Genomic DNA, 17,471 nt, shown 5'->3' with positions numbered 1-17,471 from the left:
ACTGTTCCTGACTCCCTTTGCTATCTCAGAAAGTCTCTTCCAAAAATTAAATAATGTCATCAAACATTCTAGATGGGCTGTTATCAGGATAGTGTTTTGATCAACAAAACCTGTAACACATTTGGAAAAGGCAAAATCTCTACTTGTCCTGTACCTGGAGCAATGCATGGCCACCAGAGCAAAAGAGGACAAGCCTGTGAGAATGAAACCTACTGATACACAGGTTTTGGAAGCAGAAAAAATTAGGAATACCACACAACAAACAAAAGTTCTTAAAAATGAGAGATCTTGTGAATCTATTGTGAAGATTTGATGCTACAAAATTTTTAAAAGGAACATAAAAACAGACTCTTATTTTGAGAAACAATAATAAACATTGGCAAATTAGAATTACTTACAATAACTAGTGATCATGAAAAATGCTCTTATACTAAACTTTACCCTAGAGTCACTTACAGGCTGAATTGTTAGTCAAGTATTTGCAGTGGAGACATACAAATGTAGCTCCATTAAGATCCTTAACAATCACTTCATACAAAAAAGTAAAATTGAACTTGCATCTTTTGTAGAGCCATTTCAAAGGCTTTATTTGATGTTTTGTAATTTTACAAAAATGCAAAATGTAGCCAATGTATTTTCACATTTTCCAGGTAATGCACCTGGGTACGCAAGAAAAAAAAGTTCTACACTGTGATCACTCTCCTCAGGTAGGTAAGTCATGCAAAAGCAATTTAATTTAATATGAAAAGGACAAAAAACAAAACCAAAATATTTTAAAACAAAAGATCACACATACTTTAGAAAGTATTTTGTTTCTTTAAAACTTTAGAAAACTTTAATACTTTAGAAAGACACACACCCTCTATTTATTTACAATCTTGTAATACTTGTAAAAACAGAGCAAGAAGGAAATTTTTTTCAGATAAAGCTTTGCTAATACAGCAGAAACTTGATTTCATATCCATTTAAGTATCAATGGGAGTCAATTCCCTGGTCTTTGTATGCCTTAAATTATTTCATCTACTGTACCCCTAAGGCACAAAAATACTAAAACATTTGCCTAAATTTTTGAGTATTTCAATCACACAGAGCTTTCTGATGGGAACTGTTGCATGTACCAGCACAACAAAACTAAAATATAAGACTCAGACTTGGTTTGCAATGTTAGCTCCCCTAACATCGCATTTTCAGTTGACATTTTTACAACACAAAACAACCCCAAACAATTTTGAATGAAAAATTTTACCCAACTCGGTTGTTCTAAGCACTCAGCATGAGAACATGGTCAAGGCATGAGGTACTGTGCACCTGTCTTCTGAGAGTGAGAAAACTGAGAATCTAACTGCTCTAACTGCATTTGCAGGCCTGGAGAGTAAAAAGTACATGGGGATGCAGCCGATTTAGGAAATGGGAATAAGACTGATGGAAAGTGGCCTTAGAGGACAGACAGGCATATATACATGTGGAAGCTTCTTAACCTAGTAAAATCTCACCATTTATTTGGGAGACAGCACAGTGCTGGTAACCCCAATCTCACTTCCAAAGGGGACTTAGAAAAGAAAGCAGTGACAAAAACTGTACATCTAGATTTTAAGAAATCTTTTATGATTAATCCTAAGATTGTAGGAATGGGCCAGGACACAAACATTAAATATTTGTCCCTCCCTACTCTCACTTTCCCAAAGCAGGAAGTGCATTTGCAATTAACCAGAATTGCGTTTTACAGCTCAGCCGGGGCTCTGAACGGGATGTGACCAGTGGCAGCAGTACCAGGCCAGGCCAGCTCCCTCCTGCTGGAGCTGGCAGCTGTGCAGGTAAAGTTTGCTCACCCCAGGCCTGGAGGAGCCACTGGCAGGAGGGCACAGCTCCTCTGCAGGGAGCAGAGTCCAGTTCGCAGCCGCGGGGATCGCCACCATGACACAAGGAGCTCACCGGGCTGAGACGAGAGACGGGCACTCGGCTCTCCACGGGACTCACTGCAACCTCCCTGAAACAGAAAGTGGCAAAACGTGAGTAATCTCTGGGACAAATTACTAATGTATTAGCTGATCTAACAAACTGAAGAGACAAGTCATAAGTGCAATAAGAAGACAAAAAAGATGTAATAGGTTGTGTGTATGTATCTCCGAAATGGATTACTGTGATTCACGCTTCTTTCCAGGCTTTATGCAAGCAACAGAAAGAAACATCTTAACATATACTGGTATTCTGCAAAAATGTTGTTTTTTTTTTTACCATTCATTCCACCTCATCTATTTGTTTTTACTTCCCTTTAAAAAAAAAAATCACATTTCAGAGCAACATAATTTGAAACTTCCACAAGAAATTTCTGTGCAACTGAGTAGTGTTTAAAGGCAGCAGGGATAAGCAGGGAAAGCTTATTCTTTTAAACTTATCTTCTGCTTGCATTCCTATAGGATTTTCCTGTAGGTGAAGTGAAATGACATTGCTCTTCTCCCTGCCAACAAAGACAGGCAACTTTTGGATATTCCATCCATTGTCTGAAAATTTTTCCATACAGTCCTTTCCCCACCTAACACACTCAGTGTTCAGTAGACAAAAATGCTTCATCTCTCATAGTCTTACCTGACGGAATTATGAACAGGTCCAGAGTTTTTTGCTTTATTCCCCTTTTTTCTTTGCAGAATTGAGTGTAGGCAGCACACACCACTTGCTGAGCTGCCACGTGAGCATGGGCAATGCCTGACCCCTGAGAGCTCAGCAATTGTTTGTTCCATGGTGTGAGATGGCTGCAGCAGGAGCAGAGTTTCCAAAGTTTAACAGAAAGAGTTTGGAAGGGAGTTAAGAGAGAAAGGAAAGAACTGTCGCACTAGTTTCTAGTGCAAGCTTTCAAGCAGTGTAACAACCAGAAACACTCACTGCACTGTATGACTGACATCTTTTATGTACCAAGAAGACAGTGCAATCTGATGGGAAGCATGTACGTTTGCAACTGGTAGTCCAGCTTAAAACGTGTGAACGGTCAGTTCTTGTACAGGAGGGAGAACACAGGCAGAATTCCATGCTATTCTGTATATTCTTAAATGTCCTGAAGAAGGGAGATAATCAGCAAGGTGACAAGGCTTTGCTGGCTATAGGAGGTAATGCTAGGCAGTGAAGGAAGTTGCACCCCAACCACTGAGCTCTTTCTGAGGCAAGATCTTCAAAATGCTTCAAATTGCTGTCCTTGCCTTGCAAGCCATTCAGCTTTGCTCTGTTCTCTGCACCCTCACTACACAGGCCAGTGCTCCCAAGGCTTCTGTGAGGTGCCCTTGGGCTGACTGTGATTTTCCCCCTCTCCTGTGCAGGGGCACTGGCAAGCACCTGCTCACAGCTCCTGCTTGTGCAGGTGCTGGGGTCATGCCCTGCACTTGAGCAAAGGTTCCTGCTGCTGGCCTTGCCCAGCACATATCCTGCCCCAGTTAATTTGTTAATGTTTACATCAATCCTCTATTGTCAGTCACCACACCTTGGCTGGAGCTTGCTAATAAGAGATAAAATCTCAGTGAAACAACAAAAAGCACAGAACAGAGTTTGGAAAGTGTATGCTAAAGCATAGCACATGGTGCACATATACTAAGCTAAAACCAAAAATAAAGCAAAACTCCAATAGCAAACTTAAAAAAAAATCTATACTCCACTGGTACATGAAAACCTTGGCTTTTAGCATTGATTGAAGCAGAGTCTTGCAAAGTATGTGTCACAGTGTAGTGAGCCCAACTGGGCATGGGGAGTAGGAAGATTATTTAATTTAAACCTTTTGCACCAAAGTCCCTACTAACTTATATCCTATTCAGCTGAGCTGAAGTCAAGACAACATGATTCAGAGCTGTTTGCTGCACTTGCTCATGTTCTGAGGCATATTATCATGAATCTGTAAGCTCCTGTACAAAATTCAGATGTTAACTGAAGTATCCAAGTTTGTGCCCTTACAAGGAAGCTACAAACCAAATTTTGATATGTTCTTGTAATAAGTCCCCCAATAGCAGCTTAAGACAGTTGGACAGTCTCAGAGTTTGTATTCAAAGGAAATGTCACAGACCCCATTCAAGGAGACACTGCTGTCGCTGCAAGGTGGGGTTTTGTGTTCTCACCAGCTCCATCTCCTTCTTCTGCCCACACCCCATGCATTAAAAAAAAAAAAAAAAAAAAAAAAAAAAAAAAAAAAGGCAGCAGGATGGCTTCCCTGATACAGGTCATAGTACAACTCCAAAAATAGCTGTGCCAGCAAAAGTGAGAGTGCAGGGCAAGGCATTGTGCACAGCCAAAGAAACAAGGCACACAGAGCAGAGAGACTTTAGATCAGAAATACTCAAAGATGATGTGAAGAGCCCTGGCCATTGGCAATATCCAACTGGAGCAAACATGCACCCTGAAATCACTGAAGAGACTTAGGCAGAGGTGCAGAGGAGGAGGGCTACTGTGGGGGTTTTTCTCCTTCTGTGTCACACTGAAGCTTTTTACTCTGAATCTAGTCTACATTAAGAAACAGAAATTTGCTTCATTTGTGCAAACAAGTTACATTCTTATCTCAGTCTATATGTTGAAAGCCTTATACACTTTAAAGTGTAAATGCAAATGATGGCTACTCGTGTGCCAGCAGGGCAATCCCAACCATGTCAGGAGCTGTTCAGAAAAACAGGAAGGAACAATCTGAAATGAGTAAGAAGAGTAGGAGAAACACCTAAACAGACATTACCCCCGATGCTTTCAAAGCAAAATGGCAAGAGTGCTTGAGCTCTTGTGAATTAGCCAAGCCAGATTTTTTTGGTGATGAACACCATGGATATTATCCTCAGGATCACCATGAACCTGATGAGATCACTAATTGTGACTACTGCAAGTTGCATTTCTCCAAGAACTGAAATTCCCAGGCCCCTTGGGAACACAACTGTTTTTGTCCTGTGAATTTTCATTAGCTCAAATAATCTGCATTTGGAAAGTTTGATTGGTCATATATGCCAAAACTGTTCCCTTCAGGAATCCAGCAACTTGTACTTCTGAAGGGGAACAACTGACAAATTTGCAGGTGTGGTTCCAGCACTTCCTTGCTTTACTTTGGGTTAAACAGAATTGGTTCTTCTTATTCCCCCAACAGGAAAAATCACAGGGTATGATATTAAAAAAAAATTATTTTGATTAAACTGACTTTCCACAATGCCTTATGTAAGACAAGAATTTGATTAAGTATTAGATTTGTCAAAAAATTATGAATGTAGAGATGCCACACAGAAAACAAAAAGCAAATAACTTCCTTATCTTTAACATTCCTAGGCAGTGTCCAAAAGAAAACAGGCACAAGGAGCTTTTTATTTCAAGGAAGAAGGGACATTTGAATTTCACATCTTTTTCATGGAGGGATTGATAGCAAAGTTTTTAAATACACCACATTAAAAAAAAAATAGGGAAAATCTCCTCCATGCAGGAAAGGTATTTAGATTGGGAAAAAAAAAAAAAAAAAAAGTCAGACATTCACAAATTAGGAAATGGCAGATTTGCACTTACTCATGCAGTCATAATTCTATGCCCTTGTGGAATCATCCTGTATGCTGAAATTAAGCAGAATACTGGTCAAGGAAAAAAAATCCAGCATGTAATCCTGTAACTGAAGACCCTCATTATTCCTAAGCAGACTCTCGCTTTCTAGAGAGAAGTCTAGATGGGCCAAAAGAGAGAAAAATTATCTTGTGCACAGTTAAAACAATCTGTTCACAAATGCAACATGAGCATTCCTTGAATCCTGAACATTGCAGTACTGCAAATCTGAAATACAGAACAAATAACACTAGCTGGAACCAAACCTTTAGAGGAGGATTAACCCAAAACAAACTCTGAGGAGAGCCCAGTCAAGCCCAAGGAACTTTTAGGTGTGCAGCACGTGGCACTTCCAGACCAAAAGAAACAGGAGGAGCTGCTCTGCTTGGGAAGGTTATAAAGACTCCACTCATGCTTCTTTCTTGTGCTCTCTATTCACATGGGAGCTGGGGAGGAGGGCAGGGGTTGTGTAGCAGGTCTGCAGACAGGTTCTGACCTGCAACTGCTCCATCATCAATAGACTTTCAGTACAAGAGCTGCCCACAGCTCCTCTGAGCTCTCATTAGCTCATGCTACATGGTACATACTGGCACTGCTGTAATTCATGGTTCTCACACACTCCCAACATTTTCCAGAAAAGGCACAGGTCTGGCAGGTACTGCAGCAACCTACAATGTTGCTAATTCAGCAGATGCCATGGGGCAGAGGAAAGGTACTCTGCACTGAGGACCTCCTGCTTGAGTAAGTTTAATACTAGGGCAAATACTGAGAGCAATATGGATCTCAAAGATGTGCAAAACCTGTCCATCCACAAAGGCTATGCAAATAGCAAGTTTGCTCTTAGCTCCTCAATAAACTAAAGGCATTCATTCAATCATAGTATTAATTTGATCTCTTTCTCTGGAGTAATTCCAAGCATGCCATTTCCCTTTCCATTTTACAAACCGCTTGTATTTAGCTGTAATGAATTGGTGATCCCCACAGTTATCTATAGTTCCTGCATGTGGTAGAAAAAATCCCCACACCACAGGGTTCTTGAGTCCAGAGAACAAATAAAACAGAACAATCACACAGCTAAAAAGTCCTTTTACAGATTTGTCTGGTCTTCCCAGTTTGGTCCTCTTCAGGAAGGAGAGCCCCAAGCAGGACTGGGCACAGGGCTCACAGCGCTTCCCTGCTCACCTGAGCATCCCCTGCTCTGCTCACAGCTGCAGCTGCTGCTGGGGGACCTTGGCTGGAACGTGAGGTCAAACCTGCAGACAGAGCAGCACTGGGCCAGGCAGGGTTCCGGGAGAGGACTCCTCCTTACAGCACAGCACAGGGATCCAAGAGGCACTGCAGGCTTGGGGAGATGGCTCTACCCCTGGGCTGCCTTGTGGAAGCTCAGGATTAGCTTGCATTTGAAATGTGCCATCCACTCACAGATAGGAAGGAGCCTGGCATCAACAACCCCACTGGACTGAAAATGCCTGACTTTTTCTGATCTGGGAAACTAAATCACTCTGGACGTAGCCAGCATCTAGCCAGATGATTGCTTGGACAAATTTCATAACACAGGCGCTCCCTCCCCAAACCATGATTTTTTGTGTCACAAATTCTGTTTCTCAAAACAAACAAACAAGCACATGCACACCCCCCCATTTGAAACCCAAAGTTGTGTCTGTATTTCCTTGGCTAAAAACAACTGCATTTCTGACTTTAAACGTTTGGGAATTATACTAATCTAATCTAGTTGTATTAAACCAAATTATTACTACTGGAAGTAAATAAAGTACTAATTTAGTTTCAAAGCAGTTTGGTTTGCTTTCACCTGTCAAGAGTCAACTCTTGGATGTTGTTTTTAGCTTTCTTTTTCCCACTCCCTTGAACTGCAATGAAAAGCCAAACCAGAAACCTGCAGCCACATCTTTTTGTTTCCAAGCCAAGAAAGATCAGTACAGCTGCCCTTTAGAATAGTGTAGAAAAAAATATGTACCCTTTTGAACATGCCAGAAGTAATGTTTTTAGGTCTATTTAGATACCTGGCAGGTCATCTCTGACTAGATTTGAGTTTATCACACATGAACCTAATTTCTGCAGCCTATTAATGGCTTTTGAGGTAAGAACAGAAGTCTATTTGAATCCAACAGCAAATTTTATTTGGACACAACTGGAAATTCACTCAGGCTTTTAACAACAGCAGCAGAATAACACAAAACCTTGAGACACCCTGAGTATGGGGTATGTGTCAATTCAGGGGGGTGACACTGGCAATCTGTCTTAGTCACGTGAAAGTACCAGTGTTTGTCACTACCAGTCAGAAAAACAGGCAAAACTCACTATATTTTAATGTTCATCCACTGTATGTGCTGCCCATCTTACTTGGAGCTTAACTCCTACTTGAGTTTCTGATGATACTCTTAGATTAATATAACTTTGAGATTGTCTTTCAGCCATTAGCCTTTAACCTTAAGACTCTTCCTCAAACTATCAATTTGAACTTTCTTCAGATTCTGGGTCTAATGGATTTTGTAATTAAAGGCCCTTAGAAATTTTAGAAGTATCCTCTAGTTTTCTAGAGAACATAATGTTAACAAAAGTACAAAAGATTCACAACACTTCCATAAGAATGGGAAAAAGTACAGAGAAAATCTCATAAGAATTATTGGCATCTCTTGAATGCATGTCAATGCATCTTGCCAATTACAACTCTGTGAGGCCCATAAATATTATGTTTCTAGCTAGGAAGGAGAGTGAGAACTAAGTTCTTTAGATAAATTCTGTTTTTCACATAATCCGCAATACAGAATCAAAAGAAACCTAACTAGATTGGTACTAAATCCAGTTATTAGACAAATCAAAACAAGCATCTGGAACCAAAGATTTCATTCTAAGAACCAACTAAATATATATTTGTGAGAAATATCTGTTTTGTCATTTCTGGAAAGCATTATGGGCAACCTTCCAGAAAAAATGCAATAAATTTATATGAATTTATGGCTTTACTGTGTATCTTAAAAGCAAGTATATAACAATTAGCCCATTGATGTGAAATTTATTGCTCTTCTCTTGGGCAGTGTTATGCTTTGTAATTCAGCTTTTAGAAACAAACAGTCCAGCAATTTCTAATGCAAATTCACAAATAGATGCATCACTTAATCCTGGTGATGTTAAGTAGGATAAACTCCACACTGCAAAAACATACTAAAATTCTTGAATTCACATCTGTCTCGTACTTCAGAGGAAAGTTATCTCACAGAGGTATGGAGACAGAACAGCTGTACTGCTTTTGGCTGGCCGAATCTTTCCTGATCACCGGGAACCTAAAAGGCAAGATTTAAAACTACCTTATTACAGCATGCAGAGTACTGACAGCCATTACTTAATATATGTCTGGTGCACTTAACCAGGTCACCCTGGTTCCCTCAGCAGGTGATGGAATGCACTTACTGCAAATTACAGGCCAGGTTTCTGCCACAAAGTACTGCTGGTGAGAGAGTGAGGAAGCAGGCCCAGCCCAGCCAGCCCTGTGAAGCACTGGGAGCCACAGCCTGCCCAGCCAGCCCTGCCAGCAGGGGCAGATCCCCCCTCAGCTCTCACCCAGCTCTGAACACATCGCAGGGACACACACCTGGCCAGCAGATGCTTGGAGTATGTCTAATCTGACCACTGCAAACTGAACAGATAAGGCAAAAGTTCTTCACACTGGACCTGGAAAGGGTTAGGAAGCAAGAGCTCTTTTGTACTAGAAGTAATTGATTGCTCAGGTATTTTGTATGTAATACAAAAAGGATCAGTGAAGTATGCAAGAGAAGTACTTCCTGAAAATGTTAAAAAGCATTTGATCTGCACAGGCATGCAGAATTCCTTCAGAATGAAGCTATTTGCTTATTGATATAAATACATATTAAAATGCACTCAGCTACAGCAATAAAATAAACCATACATGGAAAGTAAAAATGTCCAATTTATCTTCTCCCCCCTCTCAAGAATATCTAACATCACTATCCCTGCCTGGCCCCCATATCTTTTAAACTCTGCAAGAACAATGAAGACTGATATTCATGTCACATGAGGAAATGCAGAGTATCACAAGCTACTGAATAAATTTCAAAGAAGATGCAAGAACACCCACCCATGCACTCCCTTTGATTTACAGGGGAGAACTGTCAGATTGTGCTCTTCCACTGATAGTGCCAGCATCAAGATAAACTTAAAATCAACTTCTCAATTGCTAAAGGCTCACAAAGTTCACTCTTCTCTAGGAAATTAATCTTACTGTGATTCAAAACTGTGAGCCTAGAACCAGCTTTCCCGTGGCACACTAATTTGGTGCTATGGCTAACACACTAAGAAATCCACGTTGTAAAGCACTGAGGATGGTACTCAGGGATTCAGATATAAAATGCACCTCAGTATTCCCTCAGGCTTCTGCAATGCACTTTGAACCAGGGCCCTAAAGACACATAGTAAAACTACAGCCCCAGGAGAACATGAGCAAGCAGGAGGCACAGAGCAATAAGAACAGTAATGTCTTAGAGGCAGATAAAATATGCACCACGGTTCAAACAGAAGTGTTAATGCTCTGACGATGTTTCAGCTGCTTGGACTTCGGTGCCTGAATGCCACATCAGGTACCTTCCTAAGACTAGACCATGGCTTCCTGGACCTGTTTTTCCTTTATGGAGGAGGAAAAGAATGAGGAGAGAAAAAAAAAAAAAAAGCAACCAAACAAACAAAAAAAGAGAACTTTCCTGCCTTAGAAAAGTTCTGATAATAAATTTAAAGGAACTGTAGTGTTAAGACACAATGATAAGGGAAAGCAAACTGATGAATCTAGCAGCAAACGGAGCTGGTCTTCTTGAAGTGTCCCCGAGAATCCCAGAGGTTCTGCCCCAGCAAGCTCCTGCTGTCACTGACAGTACAACCAGAAAGTTCAGGGCAGGGACTGGCACCGAGAGGAACCTGCCCTCAGCTTCTCTGGCAATTCCACAAGTAAACTTTGGAGTAACTGTTCTACCCAATACTTATCAAATCATAGCAAAATGGGAAGAAATAAATAGCATATACAAACCCCTCATGTATTTTCAGTTAAAAGTCAGGCATGTTAATTCCTAGGCTTCTCTTTCAATATAGAGTTATAGTAGTTCACTTGCAGTTAGGGACACGATGGAGAAAAGTTATTCTCATGTAAAATGCCTGGCACTAACTTCAAATCAGACCTCAGTGGCTTTTGCCAGTGTATTAAATAAGCATAACAAATAGCTATTAAAGAAAGGAGGTACAATAATTTTCTGTGACCACTTCTATAATACATGATGGTATCTGCTGGAGAAATGTACAATGAAAGCTTACGCAACAAACTGCTACCCTAGAGCTCAGCACAGGGAATATATTTAACACATGTTCTAAAAAGCTTTGTTTAGTAACTATTTTCTTCAAAACAGGAGATCATAAGGAAAACAGGAGACCCCCAACCACACTGCCCCACAAAAAAAACCTTTGTCCTCTATCTTTCAGTATTCAGTGGCACCACACAGGCAGAAAAGCTCTGGCCACTCTGTGACCCAATGCAGCAGTCATCCTGCCACCCTCCTCAGCGCTATTTCAGCTGTATCTTATTTAGTACTTCAAGTCCCATGACCCATATCCAATAAGGAGGTTCTGTCTAATACACTGAGCAGATAAAAGGATGCTTTTCAAGCAAAGGTTATGCAATGGATCCATACTGCAATACAAGCCCCAGAACAGTAAACAAATGTCAAGATATAAATAAAACACGTTTTTTGCTCTTCAACCTGTAACATGTACCAGTCACCTGCTTGTGACAGAACCGTGTCTGTTACTGCTGCAAACAGAGACTTTTGTTAAGATTTAATCAACTTATCTTTATTAAAAATAAAAAAATCCCAAACAAGCTACTTTACCAGTATATTCATTCAACATTTTTAGGATATAGGAAACTCATAATAACATGTTAAAAACAGATAGATGAGAGCAAAGATGCTACATCTGTATTAGCTTTCTAGATTAAGATCATGAAGAGTTGGCAAAACTGCTCTGAAAATTTTCAGAAATATTTTGTGTATCACCATTGCATTAACCTCTCCAACCCAAATGCTATCTGCTAAACAATCTATCAAACTCGGTTGAAGACTCCTCAGCACCTTCAATAGAATTTAAATAAGCTACTGAAAACATATTTCCTAACTAAATATATAGCCCAAGACCACATAGAAAACAAATGCTAAAATCTGGATTAGTATTCAAGTTTCTGACCTTTGATCTAGCATTCTGTTGATAAAAGTCCTGCCACTTACCAACAGAAAGAAAAGCCTCAAGTATTATAAGTGTTGGTTGTTGAGGTTTTTTTTAGATACATATGAAACTATTCCAAAAATAAAATTATTTTTGAAATCTTATTTGAATCAGAAATATAGAATCAATACAGATTTTTCAATAAACCAAGAATATCAGTGAGATATTAAGATGGTATTGGAATCAGGTGAGAGATTTACTGCACTTGTCACTGTAAAAACAAAAAACATGCACTAGAAATTAGAGAGTCTGCTGCAAAGACCGATATGGGATTTAAACAGGCAATATCTTGGGAGCCTTCATTTCACATCTTCATAGCTCCAAAACACTGGTCCTTAGTAAAACATTCTCTTGCATAATTCTTCTTACTGTCAACATACACTTTTGAAACGCAATGTTGACAACTGGCAGGTTATGAACTGTAGAGCTCACAACCTTGAAAAGTACAGGGTAGAAAGCTTTCAGGTGGTCCCAGGCATCTACTCTCAGTGAGAGCTGACAAAATCCACTGCAAACTCCACTGCAGCCCAAGACGGGAACGACACCAAAACGACAACCAGAATCTTATGATTTTTAAATGACCAGAAATTAAACACAGAGATGAACACAAGAAAGTTAGCCCTTGCAACTATGCAACTTAAGAGACACATTAGGTGATTTAGAAGGTGGTTTTTAAAGTGGTATTAACCCCTGCTCCAAAGCACTTAATCTAATTTGAGGCACTGTTTTTGCAGTAATAAGATCACACTGTTTTGAAGAAGCGTGGATTATATACCTTATCAAGAGAGGTTGGGTTAATAGACCTACCACACTGATGCTGAACAGAGGAGCTTTCAGGAGAAACTGCAGAACAGACAGCATGAGGAACAGGGAATGCTTCAGGATAGGAAAATTTGAATGGAAGATGAACACGGTTTTGACAGGATATTCCATTAACAAGTAATTTCAAGAGCCAGTAATATTGGAAACGCCCTTCTACTGAGCACAAAACAGAGAGCTGTCCAAATAAAGTGTGATGAGCTTCAGAGAATAATGCCACTCAGAAGTAGTGTAAGGCAGCATCCAAAGGGCAAAAACACAGGCAGGCCAAACCGCAGTTCACCCTCAACCAAGAGCAGAATCCTTTGGGAACGTGATGGGACCAAGGCAACCACTGAGATTAGATCAGTTCAGGCATCCCCATACTTTACATACACTTCACCACCAAACTGCCCACTGCTGCAGGCAGAGCACACAGCTGGAGGACAGAACTATTTTCTCCTACTTTTAACAAGAATGTGCCTAATTTTAAAATCCCAAGGAATAGCTGTACTCCAGCATGCTGTGTAACTGTAGCATGCATCACATTTCACTCATATAAGGAGTCAACCCATTTATTTTCCATTAAATTAATATACCTCCCTTTATTCTGGAAAAAATATATGGTGAGCCATAAAAATGAAACAGACAGACACATTTTTCTGCTTTCAGAGGCCATGGCTAAGTGAAAGAAAAGATTGCTTTACTGTGTCCAGGCCAATAGTTTTCCTCTCTGGATTAGCACTCAGGATTACCACAGTTTGTGCTGGGCTTTGGGACTAGTTGCCACTGCCCAGTTTAAAGCTAACTCAGGTACAGTGGTACAAACTGTACTCTGCAATGCAGCATAAAATTAACTATTTAACTTAAACCCAAATCCATTTTCCCTACTTACTGAAAAACAGCAGCTGATGAACTATGGATCTGGCATTCGCTCACATGCAATAAAATTTGCTGCAAGTATCTAAAAATACACTTCCTGGCTGGCAGCCCACGGAACCAATCAATGAAAGTTCAAGAGGTGCATTTCACAGTCCAGATATCCTCAAACTCTGCTCCACTGACAACGTACAGAGATGGCTGGTCACATTATGCTGACTTTTCTCCCCTTCGTTGTACCAGTCCCCTTTGTGTCCAGAAGATGAAAAGTACATTTGCAATTCTTTAAGTATTTCTCCTTAAACATCTCCTTTTGCTACAGTAAGCATAAAAATATCACAGCAAATCAATGGGATGAGAGGCTATCCCAGAGACAACTTGGTGGAAAGTACAAATCAAACTTGAAGCTCTGCAGCAGAATGAACTTAATGAGAGCCCAGAAGGAAGAAACATTACAGGATTCATTCACAAGTGCATATTCACATTATAGATAATGACAAGAAGTCCACCTGGCTGAAATGCTTTTTCTAATCCCACCTGCTCACTTTGTCAGCAGATTCAGTGTTGAAATTTGTGAAAACTGGGGAAGGGAAAGAGAGCTTATCTGCTTATTTAAGAAAAAAAACTTAGTAGGATTTTCTAGGCAAATAAATTGTAATAGTGAACAGTGTTACTTGATCTTATTTCATTAAAAACCCATGCCTGAGTGATTTCCTCTAACACTTCAGTTGTATAATATATAACTTATAACAATCAATTATAAATTATTATAAAAATGCAAACCTATATCTCAGAGAAAAGATGAAAACTAACTTAAACATGCACTTATCCATGCACCAAAACAAACACAAAACTATCAAAACTGACAAAAATCTAAGCTGGACAACTCTGTCATACTCCTTGCACAGGGAATACACAAAATCTAGCTGGGGTCATACAAATCTTATCATCTGTCCTTTCATGTGGATTTTAAATTAGCCATTAGCAACTCGAACACCTTTGACACCACACACCGTGACAGGCAAGAAGGGAAGCAGCTCAGTCCAGCATGTAGGTCCAGTAGCTGCTGCTGCTACCTATAGACCTGACCTTGCTGGAATCACAAGAATGCTTATACTTCAGTCTTTAGAGGGAAAAATGAATGGAATGTTTAACTTGATACAAGGAAAATCGTTAGAAATTACATACCATGCAGCTTCATTGTCCTCAGCAGAGAAATGGAAAACAGGTCATATATGGCACCTTTTATATACTGTTTTTTATTTTGATCTTGGCTTGCAAGTCCTTTGTCTCTCCTTTTCTTGCAAAGGCACACAAATCTGTGAGTATACCCAGAGCAGTCTCTGAGGCTATTTTGCTGCATTTTCCAGAGAGCAGCCCTAATCTTGCCAAGTCGGAAGAATCACTGATCCATCGTTTTTGCTAGCATGTTATAGAGCAGAGGACTAAAGCAAAATTCTAATATTCAGTGCTCTTCCATGAAAAAAGTGCTCTGCAGCTTAACTCTGCTCCATCTTTCCTTCCCTGAATAGAAATTCTGCCCTTGGTTTTATGTTTTTGCTTCAGTCATAGGGCTGGTTGATGATAGCAGAACATGCATTATATTCTGTGATTCATTCAATCCTAAATAACCCAGACAAACTCCTTGCTTTTAGTAAAACAACTGTATGCACTATAATTTTTCCTTGAACACCAAAAGTCCAACTCTTGCCCACTGTGTCACTGAATTTTCAAGTAACCATTTTTAATGTAAGCCACAGCACTCTATCCAGGTACTCAATTTCTGGTGTGAACAAGAATTTGTTTTCACCTGGAGGTTCGTATCTCTGCACACAGGTCAACAGCTTCATGCACTACACAAACCTTCCAGCCAATGTTCTGCTAGCAGTTTCCTATGCAGACAGGCTTCTAAATCAGCCCAACTCAAAACTATTGCTGTGGCTAAATATGGGGCTCAGGTGAGCTGGGGAAAAGTGATTTCCTTAGCTCACCATCAGTCTTGTTGTCGGAGGGGTTACTGAGATCATGGATGCTGCTGCCTTGGTCTCTGTTTTTCACATGTCTTTTGGCAGATATATAGAGCAAGACAGATTCCTTTATGTATGATAAATGCTACAATCACTGCCATCTCCTTAGGGAAGGCAGAGTGCTGATCACAGCTCAAATGGGTATTCAGCTCACATGGAAAATACAACTTCTTTACTGCAAGGCAGGCTGACCGTCTGCAGGCTAAACAGTCACAGATAGAGAATATATGTTTTGATTAGCTGACTATGCTGCACTGGATACAAAAAAAACCCCATTACTTTGACTGGGTTTGATCACTTTTGTTGTCCTTTAAGGCAACAATTTTGTCACCTTACTACTTTCCTTTTAAACTATCTTGGGAAAAAGAAAGTAAGACAAAACCCAGGTGAGAAAGGTGTGTTCATCATCACTGCTCCCCAGCCTGTACAAAACAGTACTGTAGCACTGGGGAGTCTACCAAGCTGACAGTCACCTCAAGCATACACTTACATAAATGAGTGCCCAAGGAATCTGCAAACTTACTTGAGCTCACATTCTGACATACTCATAAAAATCACCAGCTATTGACACTGCAGTCAATAATTTCATATTCCACATGGGATCTTTAAGGATTAAAAGGTCTAAGTATATATTCATACGATAGAAATACTTTCTCTCCTCTAGATAAGCAAAATAAGGTGTGGTGTGTGACACAGAAAGACATGGTATTTATCTCATAAATCCTATTTGCCTGTCTTAACTATAGTCTTGTTCTCCTTCGCTATTTATTTTCTTCCCTTTCTGCCCACCGGCAGGTCAGAGAGCTTCCAAACTGTTTTTCCTTCAGGCTATCTTCTGTTTGGTTTTTAATATGGTCTATGTTTAAACAGTCTATATGGTCCCAAGCATTGCTGCAAACACCCATACAAAATTAAATTCAATAAACGAAAAAAAAAATCTCTTCAACACCTTCAGAACTGCAGGTATGACACAGTCAGTGAGACATGCACAGCAGAAGAAACAGTCTACCATCCTAGAAGCTTTTACTGAACCCTGTTCTATTTAGTTCTTACATCAGCTGGATAACAAATAATTTAAAATACAAATATTCTATATCATATACTTCAAATCTAGGCTCTGAATGCAAACAGTACCATTATCTGCTTAACAAAGACCAATTATTCACTGAATAATCAAGCTACTGTGCAAGTTCTGAATACCTGTAATATGTTATTTGATAATATGGTGTCTTCTGACCTAGATGGTGCTGCCTACAATATATAATTAACAATTTCAGATATGTTTTGCTTCTCTTCTGCCAAATGTTTTTCATGCAGTATGCTTTATATACTCGGTGAAACTAAGAAAAAAACAGCCTTTTTCAGACTGAAGTGCTTCACTAAACCATTTAAACACAAGCAGGAAAAGCCCCAGGATTAGATGGCAATCTAGGGAAGGAAAGTACCACTGCTATCAGTTATTCTTGCAATATTGAATCCTCCATTTTATAACTTCACATTTATAACACATATTTTGAACACTGGCCTTCCCTTTTTTCTACCTTCATTCTAGGAAAGAACACTTAGCATTGCCTTATGATAGCATTATAAACAAGATAAGTATATAATTTCATTAGACATTACCAGGAGAGAAAGCTCTTGTCCCACACAGCCACCAACAAAAAGGGAGTATATTTAAAAGTGATTTTTAAAGCTTGTGAAATACACAGGCACTTGGGTATAAAGTCCTCCCTCTCTTGACAAAATGCACTGTGCAAACCAGTATTTCCCAGTCAATTTGTCCCATGTACCTTAATTCTTTTCTCGAGGTACGAAGCAGAAGAAAGCTGGCTGACTTCACATGCTCACTCAGTCCATGAAATCTCTCCATCAAAGCAGCCCGTGAAAGCTAACAGTTAACAGTGTTCTTAGAGGACACTGTGGAACCTTTCTCAC

At 39.8% G+C, this 17,471-nt stretch overlaps 2 protein-coding genes across 4 annotated transcripts in view; one reads left to right on the top strand and one right to left on the bottom strand.

Annotated features, from left to right (window-relative positions):
* The window catches only part of TMEM266 (transmembrane protein 266), an 83,301-nt gene that overhangs the window by 57,018 nt on the left and 8,812 nt on the right, over window positions 1-17,471 (bottom strand). For 2 of the 3 annotated variants that reach the window (XM_031505763.2, XM_021543404.3), the window contains exon 1: window positions 1,830-1,945. The gene's annotated coding sequence lies outside the window, so the exon portion shown is untranslated. Of the gene's footprint in view, window positions 1-1,829; window positions 1,988-17,471 lie in introns of those variants that run through there. The other variant, XM_077785832.1, reaches the window with a different exon arrangement.
* The window catches only part of NRG4 (neuregulin 4), a 46,127-nt gene continuing 30,559 nt past the window's right edge, over window positions 1,904-17,471 (top strand). Inside the window, exon 1 of the mRNA XM_021546784.3 lies at window positions 1,904-2,009. The gene's annotated coding sequence lies outside the window, so the exon portion shown is untranslated. The remainder of the gene's footprint in view (window positions 2,010-17,471) is intronic.

This window comes from Lonchura striata, chromosome 11, assembly GCF_046129695.1.
Source record: "Lonchura striata isolate bLonStr1 chromosome 11, bLonStr1.mat, whole genome shotgun sequence".
NCBI lineage: Eukaryota > Metazoa > Chordata > Aves > Passeriformes > Estrildidae > Lonchura > Lonchura striata.
Note: the sequence above shows the minus strand (reverse complement) of the source record. Positions and strands in the feature narration are given on the sequence as shown.